This window comes from Tachyglossus aculeatus, chromosome 23 (assembly GCF_015852505.1).
Source record: "Tachyglossus aculeatus isolate mTacAcu1 chromosome 23, mTacAcu1.pri, whole genome shotgun sequence".
NCBI lineage: Eukaryota > Metazoa > Chordata > Mammalia > Monotremata > Tachyglossidae > Tachyglossus > Tachyglossus aculeatus.
In genome coordinates this window covers 10,817,318-10,843,522 of record NC_052088.1, presented here as the reverse complement: position 1 = coordinate 10,843,522, position 26,205 = coordinate 10,817,318, and the positions used below count along the sequence as shown (strand labels likewise).

At 48.7% G+C, this 26,205-nt stretch overlaps 1 protein-coding gene across 2 annotated transcripts in view; it reads right to left on the bottom strand.

Annotated features, from left to right (window-relative positions):
* Positions 1-25,136, bottom strand: part of LHFPL2 (LHFPL tetraspan subfamily member 2) — a 156,151-nt gene extending 131,015 nt beyond the window's left edge. The window contains exons 1-2 of one of the 2 annotated variants that reach the window (XM_038765796.1): positions 25,100-25,136; positions 10,711-10,793 (exon numbers count right to left, since the gene is read on the bottom strand). The gene's annotated coding sequence lies outside the window, so the exon portion shown is untranslated. Of the gene's footprint in view, positions 1-10,710; positions 10,794-22,661; positions 22,722-25,099 lie in introns of those variants that run through there. The other variant, XM_038765797.1, reaches the window with a different exon arrangement.
* Between the last annotated feature and the right edge of the window lie 1,069 nt (positions 25,137-26,205).

Sequence of the window (26,205 nt, the reverse complement as noted above, 5' to 3'; positions counted from 1 at the left end):
CTGGAACATAGTAAGCGCTTAACAGATACTATAAAAATCGGGTGCCAAGCCCATGGGGTCAGTGGGAATGAGCATTCCTCCTCCTCCCACAACGTTTCACGAATACTAGTCGGAGGCAGACCACCCTAGCCCCAAAGGTCTCAAGTGAGTAAGGGGAACTGACTGACATTGACGTACCCACAGCTGATCCAAAGGTCATGTCCCAGCGACTCATTAATGACTCATGAGGGAACCGTTAATGGTCCCCTGGACTCTTAAGCAATCTGTCCTTTCACGGAATCTTGCTCCAGGCATCAAAAGGCACATTTTTAGAGCAAAGGGAACATCCAACTTCTGCCTGATATTTCCACAAGACTTTCTTCAAGATGCTCAAAATGGTTTTCAAGCATCACCTTTGCAGTAACTCCATAGAAGGGGGTTGAAAAACTTTGGCTTGAAATCCAACAACTCACTCCAGAAAAAATTGCTAAAATTAATTTTTAACTGCAAGAAGTGCCTTTGCTAGGGATAGAGAGAGGGGCCAGGGGTTATCTGCTGAAACATATGTGTTTTGTTTTATGGCTCCTTATGTCACCAGTCCTCTCTCCTCCTTTTTATCTTTGGATTCTGAGTCCCTGGAGGGACAGGGACCATGTCTAATCCCTGGCTGGGTACTTTTTCCTAGAGCTTAATACAATGCTCTGCACCCAGTAAGCACTGAATAAGTACTATTATAATTGCTGCTATTTCAGCTGTCTACCCATGCTTTCTCATGGCATGGCCCACAAGCTGCCTCTTCTTTCCCTTGTAGACAAACTCACTGGCTCCAGTGAACCAGGAGGGCACAGTTTGAATTTCCCAGGGGAAAATGATGCCAGTCTCAGAGTTTTGCTTGGAGAGAAAGCCATTATCCCATCCACCCTGGTTGGACCTACAGTTAATTTGGAAATGCCAAAGCCCTCCTCCTGCCCATGCCCACCCCGCCTCTGCCCAATTCCTTTCACCTGGCCTCTGCCCAGTTGTTCAGCTCCTCCCAACAGCAGTAGGAATTTTTTTAGTGGTGTATGCTGGGCGCTTACTATGTGCCAGGTACTGTACTAAGTGCTGTGGTAGATCCAAGTTAAAATGATTGGATGCAGTCCCTGACCCACATAGGACTCACTGTCTTATTCCCCGTTTTGCAGATGAGGTAACTGAGGCACAGAGAAGTTAAATGACTTGCCCATGGTCACACTGCAGACAAGTGATGGAGCCAGGATTAGAACCCAGGAGTTTCTGACTCTCAGGCCTGTGCTTTATCCACTAGGCCATTCTGCTTTTCTAGTAATAACCTGTTAAAGCACTTAATACAGTGCTTTGCAGGTGGTTGATCGAAGCTCCTGTGGGGTTAAATGGTGGTTAATTAGCTTCTTTTTGGAAATAACCAGTCAATACTACTGAGTGTCTACTGTGTGTAGAGCCCTGTATTATGATGGTACAACAGAGAAGCAGAGGTAAAAGGTGATAATAATAATGATGATGATATTTGTTAAGCGCTTACTATGTGCAAAGCACTGTTCTAAGCCCTGGGGGGATACAAGGTGATCAGGTTGTCCCACGGGGGGCTCACAGTCTTAATCCCCATTTTACAGATGAAGGAACTGAGGCCCAGGGAAGTGAAGTGACTTTCCCAAAGTCACACAGCTGACAATTGGCGGAGCTGGGATTTGAACCCATGACCTCTGACTCCAAAGCCCGTACTCTTTCCACTGAGCCACGCTGCTTCTCTAAGCTTCTTGAAGGTAGGGGAACATGTCTTTTGCTTCTGCGGCATTCTCCCAAGTTTTCTGTTCAACGCTCTGCACACCAGGTGCACAAGAGTACCAAAAATCTAGCCCAAACTCCGGTGAAAACACATGCTATGTATGTATAACAGCAGTCGACAGTTTGAATCTCTCCCATAACGAGTACACTCGGTTATGTCTGAAGATGGGTTTTCACAATACGCTGCGGCTAGAATGAGATGAGAGAATGAGGAGCGTTTGCCCGTCGGCACAAGTCTCGTTGCGCTCGGTTTGTCCCAGTATCGGAAAGAACTGCTTACGTGTGTGAATGTGGCATGAGACCACGTGAGCTCTGTGGCAGCCCAGGTTCTAAAAGAACAGGGACTATGTGTGGGAATGAAAGGGGAGAGGAAAAAAGACGTCTGAACCCACACAGACTCCCTGCTTGGGGATGCCATTGACCTGTAAAGATATCATCTTCAGTTTCTTCCTTTTTTCCTGCGGCCAAACATTGTGCACGGCGAACTTAGGCCCAAAACAAACTGAACTGAAAAACAAAGCAGTGGGCTATTCAGCAGCAGATGAAACTCGACCATCTAAAATCCTTATATGGTAGACATTCTTTGAGGGTTCTTTGCAAAGTAACCCACATAAGCCCCCAAAATGATCTATGTCTTGATAGCAAATAAGGGACATATTTATTTCCCTCTTCCTCAGTGCACCATGGCCTAATAGATAGAGCAGAACCAGGGATTAAGAAAGACCTATGATCTAAACCTGGCTCCGCTCCTTGTCTGCTGTGTGACCTTGGGCAAATCTCTTCGCTTCTCTATGCCTCACTTACCTCATCTGTAAAATGGGGATTGGGACCGTAAGCCCCAAGTGGGACAGGGACTGTGTCTAACCCAATTTGCTTGTACCCACCCCAGCGCTTAATACAGTGCCTGGCACATAGTAAGCGCTTAACAAATACCACAATAGTACTAATTATTACTATCGTTCCTGATGGTCACCTTACTTCCAGCTCTATTTGTAATCAATGGTTAACACTGAGTGCTAAGCACTGTACTAAGCACTTGGGTGAGTACAACAGACACAAACTACATATGCCCTGTTATCAAGGAACTTACTGTTTAAGTCGGGGAGATGGACGGCCAAAAATTGTAGTGAAACTAGGCTTTCCATTGTTGAGTGAAAATGGTTTCTCTCAACTTCAAAAGAGGGTTCAATGACTTCCACACGAGGTGCCCGGAACCTTGGCTCCGTTTGGCAAAATTTTTTATGCTTTAGTATCAGAGGAAAGTAGAGTCCAGCAGCCATCAGCTCATCAGTAGGTGCTGGGTTACAATCTTCCCTGGGAAACTCCATGAGTAGGTGACTGATTTATAGAAAGCCTTTGGGTTCTCTCCTCCTCTGCCGCCCAAAATAAGCTGAGGGGGAAGCCAGATGGGTCCTAAATCCTCAGCTTCCAAGAAAGCGGTTCCACGAGGGAAGGCTTCCCTTCTCAGTCTGGACTTTTCCAACGAGCCTGACCACAGAGTTTAATTTCATTTTTCTAAGTGCCTATTTATTTGGACTCCCATCAAAGTGCAGGCGCGGGGTGCTCCTTTGATCCTGAAAGTCCAGGAAACCCTTGGAAATGGCTGGGTACAGAACCAGCGGGTGAGGAGGGGCACTGCCAGATCAATGTGGGGCCCGGGGGTGGCACGCAGCAGGCCCGTTGGGAAGCTTTGACGGTGGATCCCGGGAGTAGCCGGAGCTTTTAGCAGACTCCCCAGAAGACTTGGAAAGGGTACATCTCGCTGTTAGAAAGACACGTCTGCTCCGCTGGGGCAAGGGATGCCCAGTGACATTGAGGGAATGGTCGGATAGAAGACTAAGCAGTCTATAGAAAGGGCCACTAAAAGACAAAGTATTTTGTCAAGAAACATGGGTTCCTTGGGACCAGGATAACCTAAGACAGATTGCCCTGACAGTCTGGTCTCTCGAGCTGAATAAAGATCTCTCTGCAGCTTCATAACTGGTAAAATATTCAAACAGGCGGCATAATCACAGAGCAGAATTCTAGCCACCCTGCGGGTTTAATCATTAACATTGGCGGGCTAGGGAATACGTGGGCCTTGTCGGGTGGTAGCCACTGAACACCAGTTGGGCCCGTTTCCCAGGAAGGGAAGGTTTTGCCTCATCTTTTAGACTGCAAGTTCGTTGCAGGCAGGGAATGTGCCTGTTTATTGTTATACTGTATACTGTTATACTCTCCCCCTTTTAGACTGTGAGCCCACTGTTGGGTAGGGACTGTCTCTATAGGTTACCAACTTGTACTTCCCAAGCGCTTAGTACAGTGCTCTGCACACAGTAAGCGCTCAATAAATACGATTGATGATGATGATGATACTGTACTCTCCCAAGCGCTTACTACAGTGTTTTGCACACAGTAAGCGCTCAATAAATACAGCTGAATGAATGTGGAATGGGGGTTTCCCTAGGCTCCATCATGGCCGTGGGCTGTTTGACCAGCATGGGAGCCATGGGGAAAGGCTGGCCCAGCCCCTCTCCCCCAGGGCCTTGTGGCGGGAGGAGCAGCAGTATGGCCTGGTAGAAAGAACACAGGGCTGGGAGTCTAAAGGACCTAGGTTCTAATCCCACCTCTGCCATTTGTCTTTGGCAAGCCACTTCACTTTCCTGTGCCTTGGATACCTCATCAGCAAAATGGGGATTAAGCCTATGAGTCCCATGTGGGACAAACTCGATCATTCATTCATTCAATCGTATTTATTGAGCCCTTACTGTGTGCAGAGCACTGTACTAAGCACTTGGGAAGTACAAGTTGGCAACATATAGAGATGGCCGGTCCCTACCCAACAGCGGGCTCACAGTCTAGAAGGGGGAGACAGACAACAAAAAACATATTAACAAAATAAATAGAATAAATATGTACAAACATGTATACATACATACAGGTGCTGTGGGGAGGGGAAGGAGGTAAGGCGGGGGGATGGAGAGGGAGAGGAGGGGGAGAGGAAGGAGGGGGCTCAGTGTGGGAAGGCCTCCTGGAGGAGGTGAGCTCTCACTAGGGCTTTGACGGGAGGAAGAGAGCTAGCTTGGCGGATGTGGGGAGGACGTGGGCCGGGGGTCGACGGCGGAACAGGTGAGAACGAGGCACAATGAGGAGGTTAGCGGCAGAGGAGTGGATCAGTTTGCATCTACCCCCGTGCTTAGTACAGTACGCCACAAATGCTGAACAAATACCAAAAGAAAAAAAACAGAGGAAAGGAGTATGGGGACACAGAGGAGATTTTACACACTGATCAGGTTTGTCCCACATGGGACTCATAGACTTAATCCCCATTTTGCAGATGAGGCAACTGAGGCCCAGAGAAGTGAAGTGACTTTCCTAAGGTCAAACAGCAGGCAAGTGGTGGAGGTGGGATTAGAACCTAGGTCCTTCAGACTCCCAGGCCTGTGGTCTATCCGCTAGGCCACACTGCAGGTTGAGGGGTGGGGTGCTGGGTCCCATGTTGGCACCCACAAACCCTGATTCTGCCAATGGGGCACCTCTGGCCCACTGCCTTCCCACCAGGGCTGGGACAGACCCTCCCCGGGCCTCTAAAGGAAGAGGTGGAAAGGGTGCTGGGTTTCATTTTCTGGAGATATATTTCTCCAAGACAAAAAGAGAAGCAGCGTGGCTCAGTGGAAAGAGCCTGGGCTTTGGAGTCAGAGGTCACGCGTTCAAATCCAGGCTCCGCCAATTTTCAGCTGTGTGACTTTGGGCAAGCCACTTAACTTCTCCGGGCCTCAGTTCCCTCATCTGTAAAATGGGGATTAAGACTGTGAGTCCCCCGTGGGACAACCTGATCACCTTGTAACCTCCCCAGCGCTTAGAACAGTGCTTTGCACCTAGTAAGTGCTTAATAAATGCCATTATTATTATTATTGAATAGGACAGTAAGATCCTAAAGCTTTTACTGCTGTCTTAAAATTATATATTATAAATTTCTCATTTACTCATATTAGTGTCTGTCTCTCCCTCTAGACCATAAGCTCCTTACAGGCAGTGAATGCGTCTGCTAATTCTGCAGCACTGTACTCTCCCAAGATCTCAGTACGGTGCTCTGCACATAGTAAGCGCTCAATAAATACCATTGATTGATTGACATCAGGAGTCTTGCTAAGCCAGGCCCCCGCCAACTCTAGGCCTCTGCCTCAGCGGGCCAGTTGCCCAATCTATAGTCGCTTTATTCTTTATGTTGCCAACTTTTACTTCCCAAGCGCTTAGTACAGTGCTCTGCACACAGTAAGCGCTCAATAAGTACGATTGATTGATTGATTGATTCTAGCGGCACTTTGATGATCTGGATCGGTTTATTCATGCTTCCCCAGAGAGACTCCTTTTATAAGTACACACATAGTGGTCACACTGAACCTTCTTTCTCTGGCACACACCAGCGTAGGCCTCAGGCACCAGGGTTTTTAGGCCCAGTTCTGCCACTGGTCTCCTGGGGGATAGTGGGCAAGTTGCTTAAATTCTCTGGGCCTCAGTTTCCTTATCCAAAGAATGGTGGTGATGTCAGCAGGGCCTAGTGGAAAGAGCACGGGCTGGGAGTTAGAGGACCATGGTGTTAATCCTGGCTCTGCCGCTGGCTTGCCGTGTGACCTTAAGCAAGTCACTTCACCTCTCTGTGCCTCAGTTTCCTCATCTGTAAAATGGGGGCTTTAATACCAGGTCTCCCCCCTACTCCTCAGATTGTGAGTCCCTTGTGGGACAGGGGCTGTGCCCATCTTGACTATCTACCCCAGCATTTAGCACAGTGCTTGACACCCAGTAAGTGCTTAATACCATCACAATCATTATCATTAGGAACATGTGCTTGGGAGCCAGGAAACCCAGATTTTAGGTTCAGCTCTGGGCCTGGCTGGTTGAATAACCTGTGCAAGATCACTGAACTTCTCTGGACCTTTGTTTCCCCACCGTGGAAATAGTCCTTCTCATAGGGCTATCGTGAAAATAAAATTGGATAATTAATGTGAAATGGCTTTGGAAAAATAAAAGCATTGGACCAATTCAAGGTGTTGTTCTTAAAACCTAATTAACAATAATGATGATGCTACATAACAATAATACTAATAAATTCTGTGTGTCTTCAAATGTGGAACTTTTCAGGCCCTATCTCTGGGCGTGCACATCTAAATTTAGATCAATAATCTATGTGATCCTTAATGCAGAGCAGACCCTCTGGACAGAGCATTTTCCTCTGTGATCGCAAATCCCCACCGCTCTTACCGTCTGTTATAAACTGTCTGCTGTGGAAGTGGAATACGCCCAGAGAGCGATTGAAACTCTGATCATTTTTCCCCCCAAGGCCCAGCCAGCTAAAGTCGGAGGGGAGGGGGAAGGTGCGGCTGGCACGGAGGGTCTCGCGGATGATTAGTAAAGACGCAACACCCTCTGAGGATCCGACAGGGGTGGCCGTCCGGGCTGCCTGCCTGCCTCTGACCAGCGAGGACCAAAATCCTGGTGGAAGCTGAATGTTGCCTGGGCAGAGGTCACTCGGGGCAGCCCAGAGGTCAATTGAAAAGACATACACAGACACTCACACCCCTCCCCGCCTGCCCACACCCCAAGAACCACTGGACGGTTAAGAGCCGAGTGTGGAGCGAGGCACACGGCTGAAGAGAAACATACAGAGAAGCCTCAGTCTATGCAGATAGACCAAAGGTCCTCTGGAAGGGCAAATTCCATTCATTTCCCTGTCTCCTGGGAGGCTGGTGGACAGGCGATTGGCTCCAAAACTCTTTTCCTTCATCATCATCATCATCATCATCATCAATCATATTTATTGAGCGCTTACTATGTGCAGAGCACTGTACTAAGCGCTTGGGAAGTACAACTTGGCAACATATAGAGACAGTCCCTACCCAACAGTGGGCTCACAGTCTAAAAGGGGGAGACAGAGAACAAAACCAAACATACTAACAAAATCAAATAAATAGAATAGATATGTACAAATAAAATAAATAGAGTAATAAATATGTACATACGTATATACATATATACAAACATATTCCTTGCCTGGCTGCTGCAGGTCCCATGGAAAGACCTTGGGACGTGGAGGTGGAAGACCTGGGTTCTAGTCCCAACTCTGCCACTGCTCCACTGTGTCACAACCTCTCTGGCCTTACTCTTCATCTATAAAATGGGGACATCATTGTGGGCAGGGAACGTGTCTATTATACTGTTATATTGTGCTCTCTTCAATCCTTAATGCAGCGCTCTGCACAAAGTAAGCACTCAATGAACACTGACTCCAGATCTGGGAGGTCCATGATAGGATGAAGGGAGGTAATTGGTGCTAAATGACTTCTGAAAAATAAAAACATTCTGTAAACACCAGGTATCCAGGATCATAATTGGAAACAGGTGGGGGAAAATGGGGATTTCAGGTGGGAAGATGGGCTATTGGAGTCTTCTCAATTTTTTTTCATAACCGATGCGATGACTCTTGAAAACTCTCTGCCTCCTCTCTGCAGAACAGGTGATGCCTGTCTCGATCCAGTAGTGCTTACTGAGCAATAGCTATGTGCAAAGCACTGTGCTAAACACTTGGGAGAGTCCTTACCCACCGAGCTGACCACTCCCCTATCCTCCAATAGCACTTATGTACATATTGTACCCTCTTTCCGTTCCCCAACCTGTAATTTATTTTAGTGCCTGTCTCCCCTGCAAGTCTGTGAACTTCTTGAGGGCAGGGATCACATCTACCAACTCTACTAAACTCTCCCAAGTGCTTAATGCTCTGCTCTGCGCACAGTAAGTGCTCCAAGAATACTAATTACAAGAGCGTTGGAGGACACGATCTCTATCCTCAAGGATGCTGCCCCTTTCCTTTTCTATCCTCCACAGCCTTCCTGTTTCTCTCAAAGCATCAACAGATCGAAGAGATAAAACACTAGCCAAAAAGGCCACATGGCTAACCATGGAAAGGGAAAGACATGTGTTGACTTCCTCATCCTCAAAACCCCAAATGGACCCATTCTACAGTGCTACTCCCCTGGGAATTTACTGAAGGATGAATACGTAAGTGTTGTCTGAACCAGAATGGGGGTCTGGGGAGAAAGCAGAGCCATCTCACAAACCCCTTGATTTTTATCTGAAAGCCACTGAAGTTTCTGACTGTAGCTGGAGGGGGAAGTGGCACTATTTTAGTCCCCTCCCAGACAGCTCAAGCAAGGTAAACCATGCTCAGCCTTTGACCAATTGGTTAAGAATCTGGAAAGAGACTGAAATCTGTGGGGGGAAGAGGAGGGCTGGGAGGATTAGGCGGGAGGGAGGGATAAAGAGAGAAAGCAGAGGGGAAGCTGGGAGAGAGGTATGGAGGGGAGCAGCAGAAGCAGGAGAAGAGGGAGAAAGTGGGGGAATGGAGCAGGGGGGGAGAAGCTGTACTTCAGGGCCCAGGTCCCCAAGGCTACAGCATTAGGTAAAACCCAACAGTTCTTGCCTTTCAGAAAGATCTTAAGGGCTTGCCTTTCTGCAAAGTGCAAAGGAGGGAGGTGAGAAGGATTACGCTCATGACCAAGACTGGAGGGAGGAAACGGGCACACCCCTCTGTCACCCCTGGAAAACACCGCTTCAATCATAGTGGCCTGCCTGTGTCCCCTAGGTCCTCAGGAGGATGGAAAAACGGTCACTTTGTATCAAAAAGGACAAACCAAAGACAGACACTTTTCTGGTGTTTGGGCCCCAAAGGGTCACAACTCATCTCATTGTGACTCCCAGCCAAGGGCCCCTGGAACTTATTCTAGCCTTCCTTTCCTACAGAGGAAATCACAATCGTGGGTTTCATTAAAGAAGAGGAGAATTCCCCAGAAAAGGAACAAAGCCCTGGAGAGGAAGAAACCTGGAAAAGCCAACTAGTGACTGACAGCTCTCCCCTCGGGGTGCCTGAGGTGGGAGGAGGTAAATTAGGCAAGGCTCAGGATACAGTGGGGGTGGGGGGAGGTCTGGCCAGCCAATTCAATAGTAGGGCTCAATGGAGAAGTTGTTCTCAGCCTGCTAAGGGTTCTTTCATTCTCAAGAACAATAGTTGTAGATACAATATTGACTCAGAAAAAATCAGAAGAAGGCAAAGGGTGAGATTTCTGTGTGTGGTTCCCAGTGGGGAGCAAGAAAAGACAGAGACAGGCAGACACAGACACATACACACACACTTATGTGGGGGCACATTCACACAGATCTACGCAAAGGAACACAGATGCAACAGCACACAGATAGAAACCCACACGATTACACAGATACATGCAAGCGCACAGAAAAACATCCTGCCACAGAGATGGTCAGGAAAACATATTCTGTCACACAGATGACACACAAAAAGCATACACTGACAACACCCAGATGGCCAAATGGTACACATACAGTCAGAGCACACAGATGGACACCCAAACACAAGACGACACACAAGGCCAGAGACACATACTGACAGAGTCAGAGACAGGCACAAACCTTCACTGGCATGTACATTCATAGATGCACACATCAAGAGACAGAGAAAGAGAGAGAGAGAAGAAGGTAAGTGCTCATATAAAGACTCACTGACAGATTCACACACACTCCCTCTCTCTCTCTCACACACACACACACACACACCAGGAGACAGACAGGCGCTATGTTCACATTCTCAGTCACCCAGGGAATGACACACACTCTCACTCGGCCAGTAATCGAATGGGAGCCAGAGGTGGAAATGAGAAACACCCAAAGCAGCCACAATAGCCACGTACTCCTTCCCTCCGACAGCTGTGGTTAAGTGGCCGGTATTCCCATCCTGCCAAGCTGGCGCATTGGGAGCCCGCAGGGCACCTCACGGACAACACCGCCACGGATTTCCTCGGTCCACATTTTGGCTCCTGCCTCTCCCAGCTCCCTCCCTCCCCGTTGCCCTCTCCTCTGACTTCGGAGCCGGCCTCTTACCTGTGACTGCTGGAGCCTCCTCGTCCCAATCTGGAGCCACGGGTCACCTTGGCTGTGTCCTGCGGGGCCGGTCCCCAGCGTACCTGGAAGACATCGGGGTTAGAGGGTTATCATCTTTGACCCACACTTACAGCAGGAAGCGACTCCCTAAATTCCACCGACCGAAGTAGAGAGAGGACACGAGGGCCAAGAGGGTGGGGTGGAGTTGAAAAGTCCTGAAGACCCTTCTTTTCCCTAAGCACCTTCACATTTTACCGCATCTGGCTCTCCAAAAGGAATGGGTTAGCGTACGCGGAAATCCTGTAGACCACAAATTTCTAGGGGGCAGGGACCGTGTCTACCACCGCACTGTATTTTTTCAGGGGCTTTAGTACGGTACTCTGCACACTGAGCACTCAATATATACTACTGACTGATGGATCTGGTGTCAGTCTCCCAGGAACAAAATTTGGCGAGCGGCTAATCTTTCCATCTCTAGAAGAGCCTAAGGTTTCTTCCAGCCTGGTCCCCCTCAGCCACACTTGAAATGCTAGCTGAGGCAGAATTAAGAGGAAGGAGAAAGGGAGGAAAAGCCCTTTTTGGCTTAAGAAGGAGCGCAGGATAGAAGCCCGGGGGAAGGACACTGGTAAGCTTAATCGCTGGACCAGACAATGTGGAGAGTGAGTCAGTCTCAAATTGAGACAGCGGCATGCATTGTCCTCTTTGGTGACTTACTGACGGGGAAATGAAGAGTCTTAAAGCTTGTCAATGATGCCAATTGGCAGAAGAGAATGTTTCCCTCCCGGGGTGTTTTCTAGCTGCTCTTTTTAAAGAAAGAGTGTCTCTGTCTTCCGTCCCGATGACAACGGATGGCTGTCGGAGTTGCTTCCGAGAGCCCCCTGAAAACGTTCACCCCCGATGAAAAGCTACTTTCTTGTTCCTTTCCCTTCAATGGTGGGGGGCGGAGGGGGTCTCCGCATGCAGGAAGCACCCATGTAAATGAAACTTAACAAGGGGAAGGGCGACTGGCCTTTGTTGACTAACCTCCCTGTGCACTAGTCTCCTTCAGCTGCAAAAGGGCTGCCCTCCGATGGGCCCAAGGCAGCTGTAGCTGCCAGATAATGAAGGTCCTCCTCTTCACTTTTCACTTAGCCTTTGCTCCAGTATTGCCAAGCTCCCCCTCTAATTCATTCATTCAATCGTATTTATTGAGCTCTCACTGTGTGCGGAGCACTGTACTAAGCGCTTGGGAAGTACAAGTTGGAAACATATAAAGACGGTCCCTACCCAACAAGGAGCTCACGGTCTAGAGGGGGAGACAGACATTAATACAAATAGATAAAATAATCAATTACAGATATATACAGATAGATACATATGTGCTGTGGGGAGTCATTCATTCAGTTGTATTTATTGAGCACTTACTGTGTGCGGAGCACTGTACTAAGCGCTAATCTGTAAGTGCCTCGAGGGCAGGGACCATACCTACCTATTCCAGAGTATCATACTCTCCCAAGCGCTTAATACAGCGTCCTGCACAAAGGAAGCACTCAAAAAACACCACTGATCGATTGTTCTCTAGGAACTGAATCGCTGGATGGTGGATCAGATGGAGACCGGGGCTGAAGGCGAGAGGTCTCTGTCACAACCCAACAGGGACCAATCATCCCCTTCCACTGACTGATGGGTAAACTAAAGGCCCTTTTGCACACTCAAGGTCAGAGTTTTGGTTAAAAAGCCAAGTGTGCAATCTTCAGTGTGACTCAGTGGAAAGAGCATGGGCTTTGGAGTCAGAGGTCATGGGTTCAAATCCCCGCTCCGCCACTTGTCAGCTGTGTGACTTCAGGCAGGTCACTTCACTTCTCTGGGCTGCAGTTACCTCATCGGTAAAATGAGGATTAAGACTGTGAGGCCCCCGTGGGACAAGCTGATCACCCTGCAACCTCCCCAGCTCTTAGAACAGTGCTTTGCACATAGTAAGCGCTTAATAAATGCCATCATTATTATTACTATTATTATTAGAGACCTGGGCCCAGCACACCACACTTCTGTGCTTAAGCAGTGAGGGGCTGACATTTTTTTTGGCCTGGCTTTTGAATGGCTGATTTTAGTCCGTTATTCCGTCCTCCCCTCTGCGGACTGAGCGGGGAATGCTTAGCACAGTGCTTTCCCCAGGGCAATCACTTAATAAATGTTATCAACGGATTCATTTTGCCTCAACTTATAGGTGCCTCTGGTTAGTTTCAACTCACTTCATTTATCTTCTCTTCTTGCTTTTCCTACACCCCATGCATCTCCCCACTCCAAGTTCAGTCTCTCTCCCTCCCTCCCACCTTTCGAACACTTTTCACCACCGTCACTACCAGATTTGGTGGGAGCTGCATGGGGGCACGGCCTTCCATCAATCAGTGCTATTTATTGAGCGCTTACTACGTGCAGAGCACTGTGCTAAGCGCTTGAGAGCAGACTCCTTCCACAGATCCAGAGTTGTACCTGCTTGTCAGCCCCTGGATCCTTTCACCTTTTTCTCTGAACTCCCCCATTGGACTGTAAGTTCCTTGGGGCAGGGAACTTGTGTCCTGCTACTGTTGAGCTATTCTATTTATTTTATTTTGTTAGTATGTTCGGTTTTGTTCTCCATCTCCCCCTTTTAGATTGTGAGCACACTGTTGGGTAGGGACTGTCTCTATATGTTGCCAACTTGTACTTCCCAAGCGCTTAGTACAGTGCTCTGCACACAGTAAGTGCTCAATACGATTGATTGATTGATTGAGCTCTTCCCAGGCCCTTAGAAGAGTACCTAAGCGCCCAGTAGCTGTTCAGTAATTTTTTTCTTTTGGTATTTGTTAAGCACTTACTATGTCATCAGCATGGCTCAGTGGAAAGAGCCCGGGCTTGGGAGTCAGGTCATGGGTTCAAATCCCGGGTCCGTCTGCTGTGTGACTTTGGGCAAGTCACTTAACTTCTCTGGGCCTCAGTTACCTCATCTGGAAAATGGGGATTAAGACTGTGGGCCCCACGTGGGGCAACCTGATCACCTTGTGTCCTCCCCAGTGCTTTGCACATAGTAAGCGCTTAACAAATGCCATCATCATTATTATTGTGTGTCAAACTAAGCGCTGGGGTAGGTACAAATTAATTAGGCCGGACACAGCCCCTGTCCGGCATGAGGCTCACAGTCTAAGTAGGAACACAAACAGGTATCCCCATTTTGCAGGTGGGGAAACTGAGGCACAGAGGAGTTAAGTCACTTGCCCAAGGTCATAAAGCAAGCAACTGGCAGAGCTGGGCTCTTTTGACTCTCAGGCCTGGGCTCTATCCACTAGGCCACGCTGCTTCGTGCCACTGATTGACTCCCCTTCGCTCCTGCTTCCTAAAGAAATGATCAGAGCCAACCTGACTGAAGGACAGGGTATCCTGCCCCTCAATTCTAATGAATAAGGGCATAAAGGGGTAAAATGGAGGGTTCAGGGACCCTCTTCCACACACATGGGAGGCAGGCCCAGGGAGCACAGTGCTACAAAGTAAGCGCTCAATAAATGCGATTGAATGAGTGAATGAATGGGGATCATCCCTACCTCGTATTAAGGCTGGCACTTTGGGGGCTGCAAACGCTCTTTCAAGCTACTAGGGGACCATGCAATGCCCAGGAGACCTAAGGAATGTGCCTAATAATAATGATGGGATTTGTTAAGCACTTACTATGTGCCAAGCACTGTGGTACATAAAAGGCAATCAGGTTGTCCCATGTGGGGCTCACAGTCTTAATCCCCATTTTCTATTTATTTTATTTTGTTATTATGTTTGGTTTTGTTCTCTGTCTCCCCCTTTTAGACTGTGAGCCCACTGTTGGGTAGGGAATGTCTCTATATGTTGCCAACTTGTACTTCCCAAGCGCTTAGTACAGTGCTCTGCACACAGTAAGCGCTCAATAAATACGATTGATTGATTTTCCAGATGAGGTAACTGAGGCACAGAAAAGTTAAGTGGCTTGCCCAAAGTCACACAGCTGATAAGTGGCGGAGCCAGGACTGGAGCCTGGCTTACTTGGGGGAGTGAATCAGCCCCTAGAGAGAATCAATCTCAACTAGACCCGAAACGGAGTCACCATCTCCTGATTAGCTCCTCGCATAAGCCACTTCAGCAATTCTTACATACTTTTTTACTCAATAATGTGTAACTAATTTGCAATTTCGAGAAGCAGCACGTAATAGTGGATACAGCACACACCTGGGAGTCAGAAGGTTATGGGTTCTAATCCCAGCTCTGCCACTTTTCTGCTGTGTGACCTTGCACAAGTCACTTTACTTCTCCGGGCCTCAGTTCCCACAGCTGTAAAATGGGGATTGAGACTGTGAACCCCATGTGGGACAGGGACAGCGTCCAAGCCGATCCACTTGTATACACCCCAGTGCCTAGTACAGCGCCTGGCACATAGTTAAGCCTTTAACAAATATCATAATTATTATTATGAATATATTTCTCCACCTATGGATTTATATCTCCTTTCCTCAACGCTGATGCTTTCAGCGTGGCTCAGTGGAAAGAGCCTGGGCTCGGAAGTCAGAGGTCGTGGGTTCTAATCCCGACTCCGTCACTTGTCAGCTGGGTGACTTCAGGCAAGTCTCTTCATTTCTCTGGGCCTCAGTTACCTCATCTGTAAAATGAGGATGAAGACTGTGAGCCCCACGTGGGACAACCTCATCACCTTGTAACCCCCTTAGTGCTTAGAATAGTGCTTGGCACATAGTAAGCACTTAACAAATGCCATCATCATCATTATTATTATTATTATTAAGGTCTCTTTGGCTCCCAAGTAGCCTGCATGCTTCTTGTGGTCAGGGATCGCGTCTTCTATCTCTGAATGTCCCCAAACACCTTAGCGCAAGGCCCCACATAGCTGACACAAAAGCTTCGGAGTTAGCTCGAGACAGGCTGTCCGAGTGTCCGATCCACCATTTGGCGGTTCAGTCCCTGGAGAACAATCGATGAGTGGTATTTATTTATTTATTTTACTGTACATATCTATTCTATTTATTTTATTTTCTCGGTATGTTCGGTTTTGCCCTCTGTCTCCCCCTTTTAGACTGTGAGCCCACTATTGGGTAGGGACCGTCTCTATATGTTGCCAACTTGTACTTCCCAAGTGCTTAGTCCAGTGCTCTGCACACAGTAAGCGCTCAATAAATACGATTGATGATGATTTATTGAGCCCTTCCTGTGAGTACAGAGCACTGTAGTAAGTGCTTGGGAGAGAATGATACAATAGAGTAGGTAGCTCCAATCCCTGGCCTGGAGGAGGTTACAGACTAGAAGGGGAGTTTAACATCGCCGCAGCAGAGGAGAAACGGGCTTGGCGAAAAACAGTTCTAAGCGCTGCACAACAATTCACGCTAACCTTCTTGTTCATGGTTTACGGTTGGCTATGCGCCTCAGGCCTCGGTCTCCGCATGATTTCCCAAAGCCCCAGAGGTTGAGGAGTTGGGGTTTGTCCCCGCCTCTTTCACCGTCTGTTATTTTTTTCGCTATGTGCTCAGTTTCCTCTGTCAGTCAGTGATTCGCATAAGTATAAACACATGCGTGTATTAGGCAGTTTGGAATCACTTCTTTAAATGATTTCCTTTCTAATTAAAAGGTAACACCGAGAATTGGTTTTACATCTATATTAGATTCTTGTTTCCTTTCACTAAGTCTTCAGCATTTTTGAACCTCCTTCTTTTATTCTAAGAAAACCATCCCTTGACCCCGCAACTACCTCTGGGAATCGCCCTATTTCCCTCCTGCCATTCCAAACTCCTTGAGCAAGTTGTTTCATCCACTGCCTCCACTTCCTCTCCTCCAATTCTCTCCTTGACCACCTCTAATCCGGCCTCTTCCCTCTTCACTCCATTGAAACTGTCCTCTCAGAGGTCTCCGATGATCGCCTTCTTGCCAAATCCAATGGCCTCTATTCTAACCTAATCCTCCTCCACCTCTCTGCTGCTTCGACACTGCCATGAACCCACCCGTTCTCCTGGAAACACTATCCAACCTTGGCTTCACTGACATCGTCCTTTTCTGGTTCTCCTCCTATCTCTCTGCTCATTCATCCTCTGTCTTTTGCTGGCTCCGCTGTGGCCTGCCAACTCTTACCTGTGGAAGTCTCTCAGGGCTCAGTTCTGGGTCCCTTTTCGTTCTCCATCTACACCCACCCCCTCGGGGGAACTTATTCACTCCCACGGCTTCAACTACCATCCCTAAGCGGATGAGTCCCAAATCTACATCTCCAGCCCTGATCTGCTCCTTCTCTGAAGTCTCGTATTTCCTCCAGCCTTCAGGACACCTCTCCTTGGATGTCCCGCTGACATCTCGACTTCAACGTGCCCAAAACAGAACTCCTCATCTTCCCTCCCAAACCCTGTCCTCCTCCTCCTGACTTTCCCATAACTGTAGACAGTGCTACCAGAGAAGCAGCGTGGCTCAGTGGAAAGAGTCCGGGCTTTGGAGTCAGCGGTCAAGGGTTCATATCCCGACTCCGCCAATTGTCAGCTGTGTGACTTTGGGCAAGTCAACTTCTCTACGCCTCAGTTACCTCATCTGTAAAATGGAGATTGACTGAGAGCCCCCCGTGGGACAACCTGATCACCTGGCAACCTCCCCAGCGCTTAGAACAGTGCTTCGCACATAGTAAGTGCTTAATTCTATTATTATTATTTTATTATTATTATTACCATCCTCCATCTCACAAGCCCATACTTTGGCATTATCCTTGACATCTCTCTCACGTCTCCTACCTCAATAAGCCAGACAACCAACCTACACCTGAGGATTTCCCTGCTCCCCAGTCACACCCATTCAGAGGGAACAGGACGAGTCCACTAGCAGCAATGGCCACCATCTCTGTTGTCGAGGAAAACACGATGGTTGTTGTGATGGACGTCCCATTTTTGTTCCCTACCTACTTGCGACTCCCTGGGAGTTTGACCACAGTCCCAAGGCAACGTGTTGCCAGGGCCCCTCCTTCTCCTGGCATCCTTCTGCACCCCCATCTTCAATTCTCCTGCAAAATTTCTGCCCTTGCACTATGCTATTTTCATCTAGCAAGATTTGAGCTGTGCCTCCAAGGTATGGCTTTGGCATCATTCAATCATATTTACGAGCGCTTACTCTGTGCAGAGCACTCTACTAAGTTCTTGGGAGAGTATAATATAACACAGTTGGTAGACACATTCCCTGCATACAACGAGCTTACAGTCTCAAGGGAGAAGGCAAAAATCACATGGAAAGCAGCAGGAAAAAGTGTACTGAGCTGGCATAGCATATCCATCAGTGGTATTTACTGAGTACAGTACTAGGCACTTGGGAGAGTACAAGAGAGTTGGTAGACCTGTTTCCTGCCCACAACAAGCATACAGTTGGGAGGGGGAGATAGACATTAAAAGAAATTAGGGATGCGCTCTTAAGTGCTTAGCGTGGGGTGACTTCATTCAAATCGGATTTATTGAGCGCTTACTGTGTGCAGAGCTCTGTACTAAGCGCTTGGGGAGTACAAGTCGGCAACATATAGAGATGGTCCCTTCCCAACAAAGGGCTCACAGTCTAGAAGGGGGAGTAAGACAACAGAACAAAGTGCTCAAAGGGTACAGATCCAAGTGCATGAACTACTTTGGCTCCAAGACAAGTATAACGAGTGCACATAAAATATAGTTACATTGCTCAGTGCTCTTACCACATTTTGAGATACCCCGATGTGGTCCTGGTCTGCATGACTTACATGCAGCCTTCTAGACTGTGAGCCCGCTGTTGGGTAGGGACCGTCTCTGTTGCCAACTTGTACTTCCCAAGCGCTTAGTACAGTGCTCTGCACACAGTAAGCACTCAATAAATATGATTGAATGAATGTCTAAACTGGACAGTTCTGGGACACCCAGGTCTCACCAGGTAAATCCTGTCACTTTCTCCAAAACATCTCCACGATCCACCACTTCCTCTCCACCCAAACGGCCACTGCCTTGGTTCAAACTTTTCCTCTCGCTCTCCAGGCATCCCAATCCTTCAGTCCAAACTCCAACTCCCGCCCTCATCAACCCCCTGAAACAGCCATCAGCACCCATGGCTCCATTCCTCAAAACTCTCCAACTCTCGTCTCCCTCTTCATTGAGCGGAAACTCCTTACTTGTAGCTTCAAGACCTTCCACCGGCTTTCTCCGTTATGTACTGACTTACATTCTTTGTTCTTTCCAAGCTCACCTAACTGAATCTCATATTTGATTCTCCCCCGCTCCAGCCCCTTGTTCACACTTTTCCAAGCAGAGGTGATCCCTCACCACCATGATCCCACCACACATCCACCAGGCCTCAGCCCTCCCTTTCTTCAAAGCCCTTCTGAAATCCCACCTCCTCCAGGAAGCCTTCTCCAATTAATTCACAACAGCCCGAGACGTGGCAATCCAACAGCCAACGAAGCACTTGTTTTATAGCCGCCGTCAGCATTTACGCATGGGTGTACAGTCAATTGTGCATTCCCTTGTTTATTCTAATACTTCATTCTGGCATTTCACTCTACTACCTGGCTGATCCTTTTCATCCTACTGCTCCCACTTTTTGTATGTCTGTTTCCCGCTGGGGGTGGGAGGGGAACCCACAGGAACTAGGGCCTGGAAAAGCAGTGTGGCCACGTTCAAAAAGCACGAACCTGGGAGTCATAGGACCTGCATTTTAATCCCAGCTCTGCCACGTCTGCTGTGTGACCTTGGGCAAGTCACTTAACTTGTCTGGACCTCATTTCCCTCATCCGTAAAATGGGGATTAAAGCAGTGAGCCAAACTGATAATCTTGTATCTGCCCCAACGCTTAGTAAAGTGCCTGGCACTGAGAACGTACTTCACAAATACTATAAAACAAAAACACACAAAAAAAACACCCTAGGCACCCCACCCCACCATCTCTACAACAGTACCTTCCCTGCCCACTTCAGCTTAACTGGAAAACTTTCTGTGGGTCAAATCGACCCACTCCATGAAAGAGAACCAAGCAGGCTTCCAATTCATTCATTCACTCAATCGTATTTATTGAGCGCTTACTGTGTGCAGAGCACTGTACTAAGCGCTTGGGAAGTACAAGTCGGCAACATATAGAGACGGTCCCTACCCATCAGTGGGCTCACAGTCTAGAAGTGACAGGCCAAATCCTTTCCAGGCCACCGACTGGGTAGACTGACGGCTAACCAACAGATCCCACCCGTTCTAGGCACTGGGAAGGTTACAAGGTGATCAGCCACGATCTAGACTGTTCTAGTTCTTCCCCCTTCTAGACTGTGAGCCCACTGTTGGGTAGGGACCGTCTGTATATGTTTCCAGCTTGTACTTCCCAAGCGCTTAGTACAGTGCTCTGCACACAGTAAGCGCTCAATACATACGATTGAATGAATGAATGAATGATCTCATCCTCTCAGGGCAATGACCGACTCACTTTCAAATTGGACTTTGGGTTCAAAGACAAAGAATTTCATCCTCCATGTGCGGCTGAAAATGTTGACGCGAGTCCAAAAGCACTTAGGTATATATGCTAATTTAATCACACATGCAATTACTTTCTGAAAATACTTTTGTCTGTGTCCCCCATTAGAGTGTAAGCTCATTATGGGAAGAGAATGTGTCACTTGCTTCTTTTGTATTTTCCAAGCATTTGGTACAGTGCGCTGCACTCAGTGGGGGCTCTATGTTACAGAAGCCTCCACAATACCAGACACACATATGAAATGTTTTGAGTTGGCCTGATGTGTTTGCAACATCTGGTGCTGTTTGCAGTTTTGCCTTAGTCTCGTGATTCAATGTTTCTGCTTGAAAAGTCACTCCTTTCTTGAGTGCAGCATGCCAGGCTGGCCAGTTTGCAACAGTTGTCCCCCAACACTCAGCTGCCATGCACCAGGTGCTGCGAACAACAAATATGGCAGGGCAAAAAGGACTGTCTTTGTGTGCGTGTGTGTGTTCAAAGTGTAGTCGGGACTGGGGGTTCCACATTGGCCTTTTCCCACAGACACACTTTCAGCTTATTTAAAATTTTGAGAGTATTCACACCCATCCTTGGGTGCATTTCACTGTCAGTTCCAACGTCATCAAGCCTGAAGAATGCCATATTGTCTGAGGCTGAGATTCACCACATCCTCAAATCACTTCCTTTTTTTTGTCCTTCGTCCCCTTGCCCCCGCCCCCAGTCCCTCACATAGCAGCTCTTTGGACCTCCTTTGTGCATTCCCCTCACGCATCTCTGGGTCTTGCGAGAGATGGAGAAATTGTTTTAAATCAAAATTAAATCTGAAAAGAAAGACTTGGGGTACAGAGATTTGGCTGCTGGGCACTTGTGGGCACCACTTGATGGTGAGGGTGGCCCACGGAGTGGCATTGGTGGAACGGCTCAAGGAGTGGGATGCGTTTTCGGTGGTGGGTCCGAGACCCCCGACCGTTGAGAAGAATGAATGGCACCACAGTTCAGCGGGCCCTCAGTTTGGGCTGAGGTTCGATCCCACACCGACGGTTCCCCAAAGAATACATTCGTTATGAGATTTTTTGGATTATAAATCACTTTCTCTTTCCCTTTCAACCACTCTCCTCGGTAGGGTCGAAATAAGAATGATATTATTTGCTCTACAAGGATTTCCTGCCCACGGAGAAGAAGCCCTGTATACAATTGCCATTGATTAGGTCTGAGCCTGAGCCTTATTTTGTGCAGCTGGAGTTGCGGTGGGGGAGGTGGTACCCTGAGGTTTCCTAAGGATCGTGAGAGCAGGAGGTCAAAGCAAAAACAGTGCCCGGGGCAATAAACGACAAGCACAATAATGTAGCAAGAGACTGCGTGTGTACACAATGCAGCTATGACTATGGTCCCAGACTGGGCTTTTCAGCCACACATCCACAGTGGTGAAATTCACCCCTGACTCCTTTGAGAAACAGCATGTCCAAGTGGATAGAACGTGAGCCTGAGTCTCAGAAGGGCCTGGGTTCTAATCCCAGCTCTGACACTTGTCCGCTCTGTGACCTTCGCTTTTCTGAGCCTCAGTTACGTCACCTGAAAAATGGGGATTAAGATTGTGAGCCGCAGGTGGGGCATGGACCGTGTCAGCGTGGCTCAGTGGAAAGAGCACAGGCTTGGGAGCCAGAGGTCATGGGTCCTAATCCCAGCTCTGCCACTTGTCAGCTGTGTGCCTTTGGGCAAGTCACTTCACTGTGCTTCAGTTTCCTCATCTGTAAAATGGGAATTTAGACTGTGAGTCCCATGTGAGACAACCTGATTACCTTGTATCCTCCCCAGTGCTTAGAACAGTGCTTGGCACATAGTAAGCTCTTAAATACCATCATCATTATAGAGAAATAGCATGGCTCAGTGGAAAGAGCACAGGCTTGGGAGTCAGAGGTCATGCGTTCAAATCCCAGCTCTGTCAATTGTCAGCTGTGGGACTTGAGTCACCTAAATTCTCTGTGCCTCAGTTACCTCATCTGTAAAATGGGGATTAAGACTGTGAGCCCCACTTGGGACAACCTGATCACCTTCATCCTCCCCAGCGCTTAGAACAGTGCTCTGCATGTAATAAGCGCTTAACAAATGCCATCATTATTATTATTTCGACCCCAGTGCTTAGTACAGTGCCTGGCCCAGAGTAAGTGCTTAAATATCATTAAAAAAAAATGGACAACCACAGATACATTTATATTTGTCTAATAAACTATTGGATTTGTGAGTCCTACTGTGTCATCTTTTTGGAGATAAAGGGGGAGAAGCTGAACCCCTCACTCCAGATAAGGACACAGCCAGTGTGAAAAGTGTTTTCTTTATTACTTTCCCACCACTTTTTGCTACAAGCTTCATATTTTATTTCCTTTTTTGAGCCTCACTCTAAGAACCCTCGTTTCATCAGACTGCAATTTCCCTCAAGAGGCTTCCCGTAATTCAGAATCTATTAGCCAGAGCAGACAGAAGAATAAACTGCACATTACCTTGCACTTGTCTCCGATGAATCTCATCCTTCATCCTTTAGCCAGATTGCCAGTTCACGTGCTATTCTTCACATCATACCCCAAGCTAACCCTCTCATGGGGGATTCATGATCAGAACAATTATTCCCAATCACCGGTCAGGCAACTCTAGAACTAAGCGGATTTTCATAGCAGCCGAATCTCTGTACCCCAAGTCTTTCTTTTCCCCCTGATTTAAAACAGTTTCTTCATCTCTCGCAAGACCCAGAAAGCCACAATAGCTGCCTACATTACTACTTAGAGCATAAAATACTATCATAACATACTGTTTTATTTGGTTTTAATCCAATTCCCTGAAAGTTTATCCGCTTTAGAGTCAAATTTCTGTCATGGAAAACAATGCAAGGGTATCAACGTGACTAAAAGTTTCCTCGATGGCAGCAAAAAGAAATGAGTTAATCCTGTATTTGATTCCTGTCTCCATTCGCCAGACCCTTACAGTTTCCAGTGGCATGCCCTAAACCTCTTTTCAGAGCAAAAGATTAAATAAAGGGGGTGGGGGGAAAGACGTGAGCAGGCCCACCAGGAAAATCTGTTCTCCCCAGAAAAGTGATCTGCCCCCTTTTTCACCTCCTTGTCAGTAAGAACATGTCTCCCAACTCTGTTACATTGTACTCTCCTCCCCAAGTACTTGGCAGACAGTGGCCGGCACGCACTAAGAGCTCATTAAATACGACTGATTGCCTGATTGAGAAAACCTGGTGGGGGTGGGGGGGAAGAATGGAGTGCGGGAATCGCTGTCTGCTGCAGAGGTTCCTGATCCCAGATACGACCTCCAGTTCACGGTTAAGGGTATCCTTGTATTGTGTAGAGGAAGCTCCTTCTCTTTTCCCTCTCCCCCAGTTTCTCCCCCTTGGCTGTGCGGGGACCCTGCAAAGTTGAGGATTTTGTTCTTGTCCTGTTAAGTTGCACTCTCGCTCGCCAGCCACCAGTGGCTAAGCGGGCAGACACAATTGCAGCGGAGAAGACGAGAAATACAGGAAATGGGCCCAGGGCTTGGGGCGGGGGCGGAGGAGAATCGGGTCTCCGTTTTTTCTTTTTCCCTTGGACTTTAACTCAGCTCATCTTTCTTGAGAGAGGGAGAGAGAGGGAGTGGGAGAAAGAGAGGGAGGGGGAGGAGGGGGAAGAGAGAGAAGGAGAAAGAGGGAAAGAGAAAGAGGGAGAAAGGGGAGAGAGAGAAGGAGAAAGGGGAGAGAGAGAAGGAGAAAGAGGAGAGGGAGAGAAGGAGAAAGAGGAGAGGGAGAGGAGAAAGAGGAGAGGGACAGAGGAGAAAGGAGAGAGAGGAGGAGAAAGAGAGAAAGAGGAGAGCGAGAGAAAGAGGTGAGAGAGAGGAGGAGAAAGAGAAGGAGAGGGAGAGAGAGGAGGAGAAAGAGAGGGAGAGGGAGAGAGAGAAGGAGAAAGAGGGACAGAGAGAAGGAGAAAGAGGGACAGAGAGAGAAAGGGAAGGAGAGGGGGAGAGAGAGAAGGAGAAAGAGAAGGAGAGGGAGGGAGAGAGAGGAGGAGAAAGAGAGAAAGAAGGAGAGAGAGGAGGAGAAAGAGAGAAGGAGAGCGAGAGAAAGAGGTGAGAGAGAGGAGGAGAAAGAGAGGGAGAGGGAGAGAGAGAAGGAGAAAGAGGGACAGAGAGAAGGAGAAAGAGGGAGAGAGAGAGAAAGAGAAGGAGAGGGGGAGAGAGAGAAGGAGAAAGGGAAGGAGAGGGGGAGAGAGAGAAGGAGAAAGAGAAGGAGAGGGAGAGAGAGAGAAAGAGACGGAGAGGGGGAGAGAGAGAGAAGGAGAAAGAGGAGAGAGAGAGAAGGAGAAAGAGAAGGGGAGAGAGAGGAGAAGGAGAGGGAGAGAGAGGAGACGGAGAGGGAGAGAGAGAAAGAGAGGGAGAGAGAGAAAGAGAAGGAGAGGGAGAGAGAGAAGGAGAGGGAGAGAGAGAAGGAGAGGGAGAGAGAGAAGGAGAGGGAGAGAGAGAAGGAGAAAGAGAAGGAGAGGGAGAGAGAGAAGGAGAAAGAGGAGAGGGAGAAAGAGAGGGAGAGAGAGAAAGATAAGGAGAAAGAGGAGGGGGAGAGAGAGAAAGGGAAGGAGAGGGAACAAGTTCCTTGAGAAGAGTGACCCCCTGAAAGAGTCCGGCCGTGGGGGAGGACTTCAGCTTTTTCCAAGCCCAACGCCAACAAACAGAAGCCCTCCAACCGGGCGGGGAGCGGCGGGGCCAGTGTGGGTCGGGCTGGGGGCGGCCGCGGGCCGGACAATGGGCGCCCCCCACCCACCCCGGGCCGGCCGGGCCGGGCCGCGGGCTTCCAGGGCCAACCACTCCCCCGTTGGCAGCAGCAGCTGCCCCCTGCCCCCTGGCCGGGGCGGCCAGTCCAGTCCCTGTGGGTGGGTGGGTGTCCCTGTGGGTGGGTTGGGGGCCCACTCACCGGTCCTGGGGGCGATGCGGCTCGGTGGTGGCGGTGGTGGTGGTGGTGGCGGCGGCGTTGGTCCCGGAGCGCTGGCCCTAGCCCCGCTGGGCGGAGGGAGGGAGGCAGGGAGGGAGGGAGGGTGTGGGCCTGCCCCCCGCCAGCCCCCCGCCTCCGGCCATTGGCCAGCCCCCCGACGGGGAGGGGCGGCCCAACACACCCACGGGACCCCGGAGCCCCCCCAGCAACAGGCGGCAGCCTCATCACTAATGACAGTAACCACCACCATCCTCATTAGACTGGGAGCCCACTGTTGGGTAGGGACTGTCTCTAGATGTTGCCGACTTGTACTTCCCAAGCGCTTAGTCCAGTGCTCTGCACACAGTAAGCGCTCAATAAATACGATCGATGATGATGATCATCATCACCATGGTATTTGTTAAGCGCTTACTCTGTGCAAAGCACTGTTCTAAGCGCTGGGGGCGAATACAAGGTGATCAGGTTGTCCCACGCGGGCTCGCAGTCTTCATCCCCATTTTACAGATGAGGGGACAGAGGCTCGGGGAAGTGAAGTGACTTACCCAAGATCACACAGCTGACGTGTGGTGGAGCGGGATTCGAACCCATGACCTCTGACTCCAAAGCCCGCGCTCTTTCCACTGAGCCATGCTGCTTCTTAATCACCATCATCATCATGGTATCTGTTAAGTAGAAATGAGGGTGGAGACTGTGAGCCCCACCGTGGGACAACCTGATAATAATAATTATGATAATAATGGCATTTATTAAGTGGATGAACACAACCGGATCATAATAATAATGGCATTTATGAAGTGGATGAACGTAAGAAAAAACGGAAGTTTACTGCCTCAAACCTGGCTGGGCTCAGTTGTTTTCGGCTCAGCGTGGCTTGACTCAGTTGGGCCTCAACTCGCCTTGGCTCGGCTCAGCCCGGCCCAGCTTGGCTCGGTTGGGCTGGACTGGGTCATCCTCGGGTCCATTAATAATAATAATAATAATAATAATAATGGCATTTGGTAAGCGCTTACCATGAGTAAAGCACTGTTCTAAGCGCTGGGGGAAACAAGGTGATCAGGTTGTCCCACGTGGGGCTCACAGTCTTAATC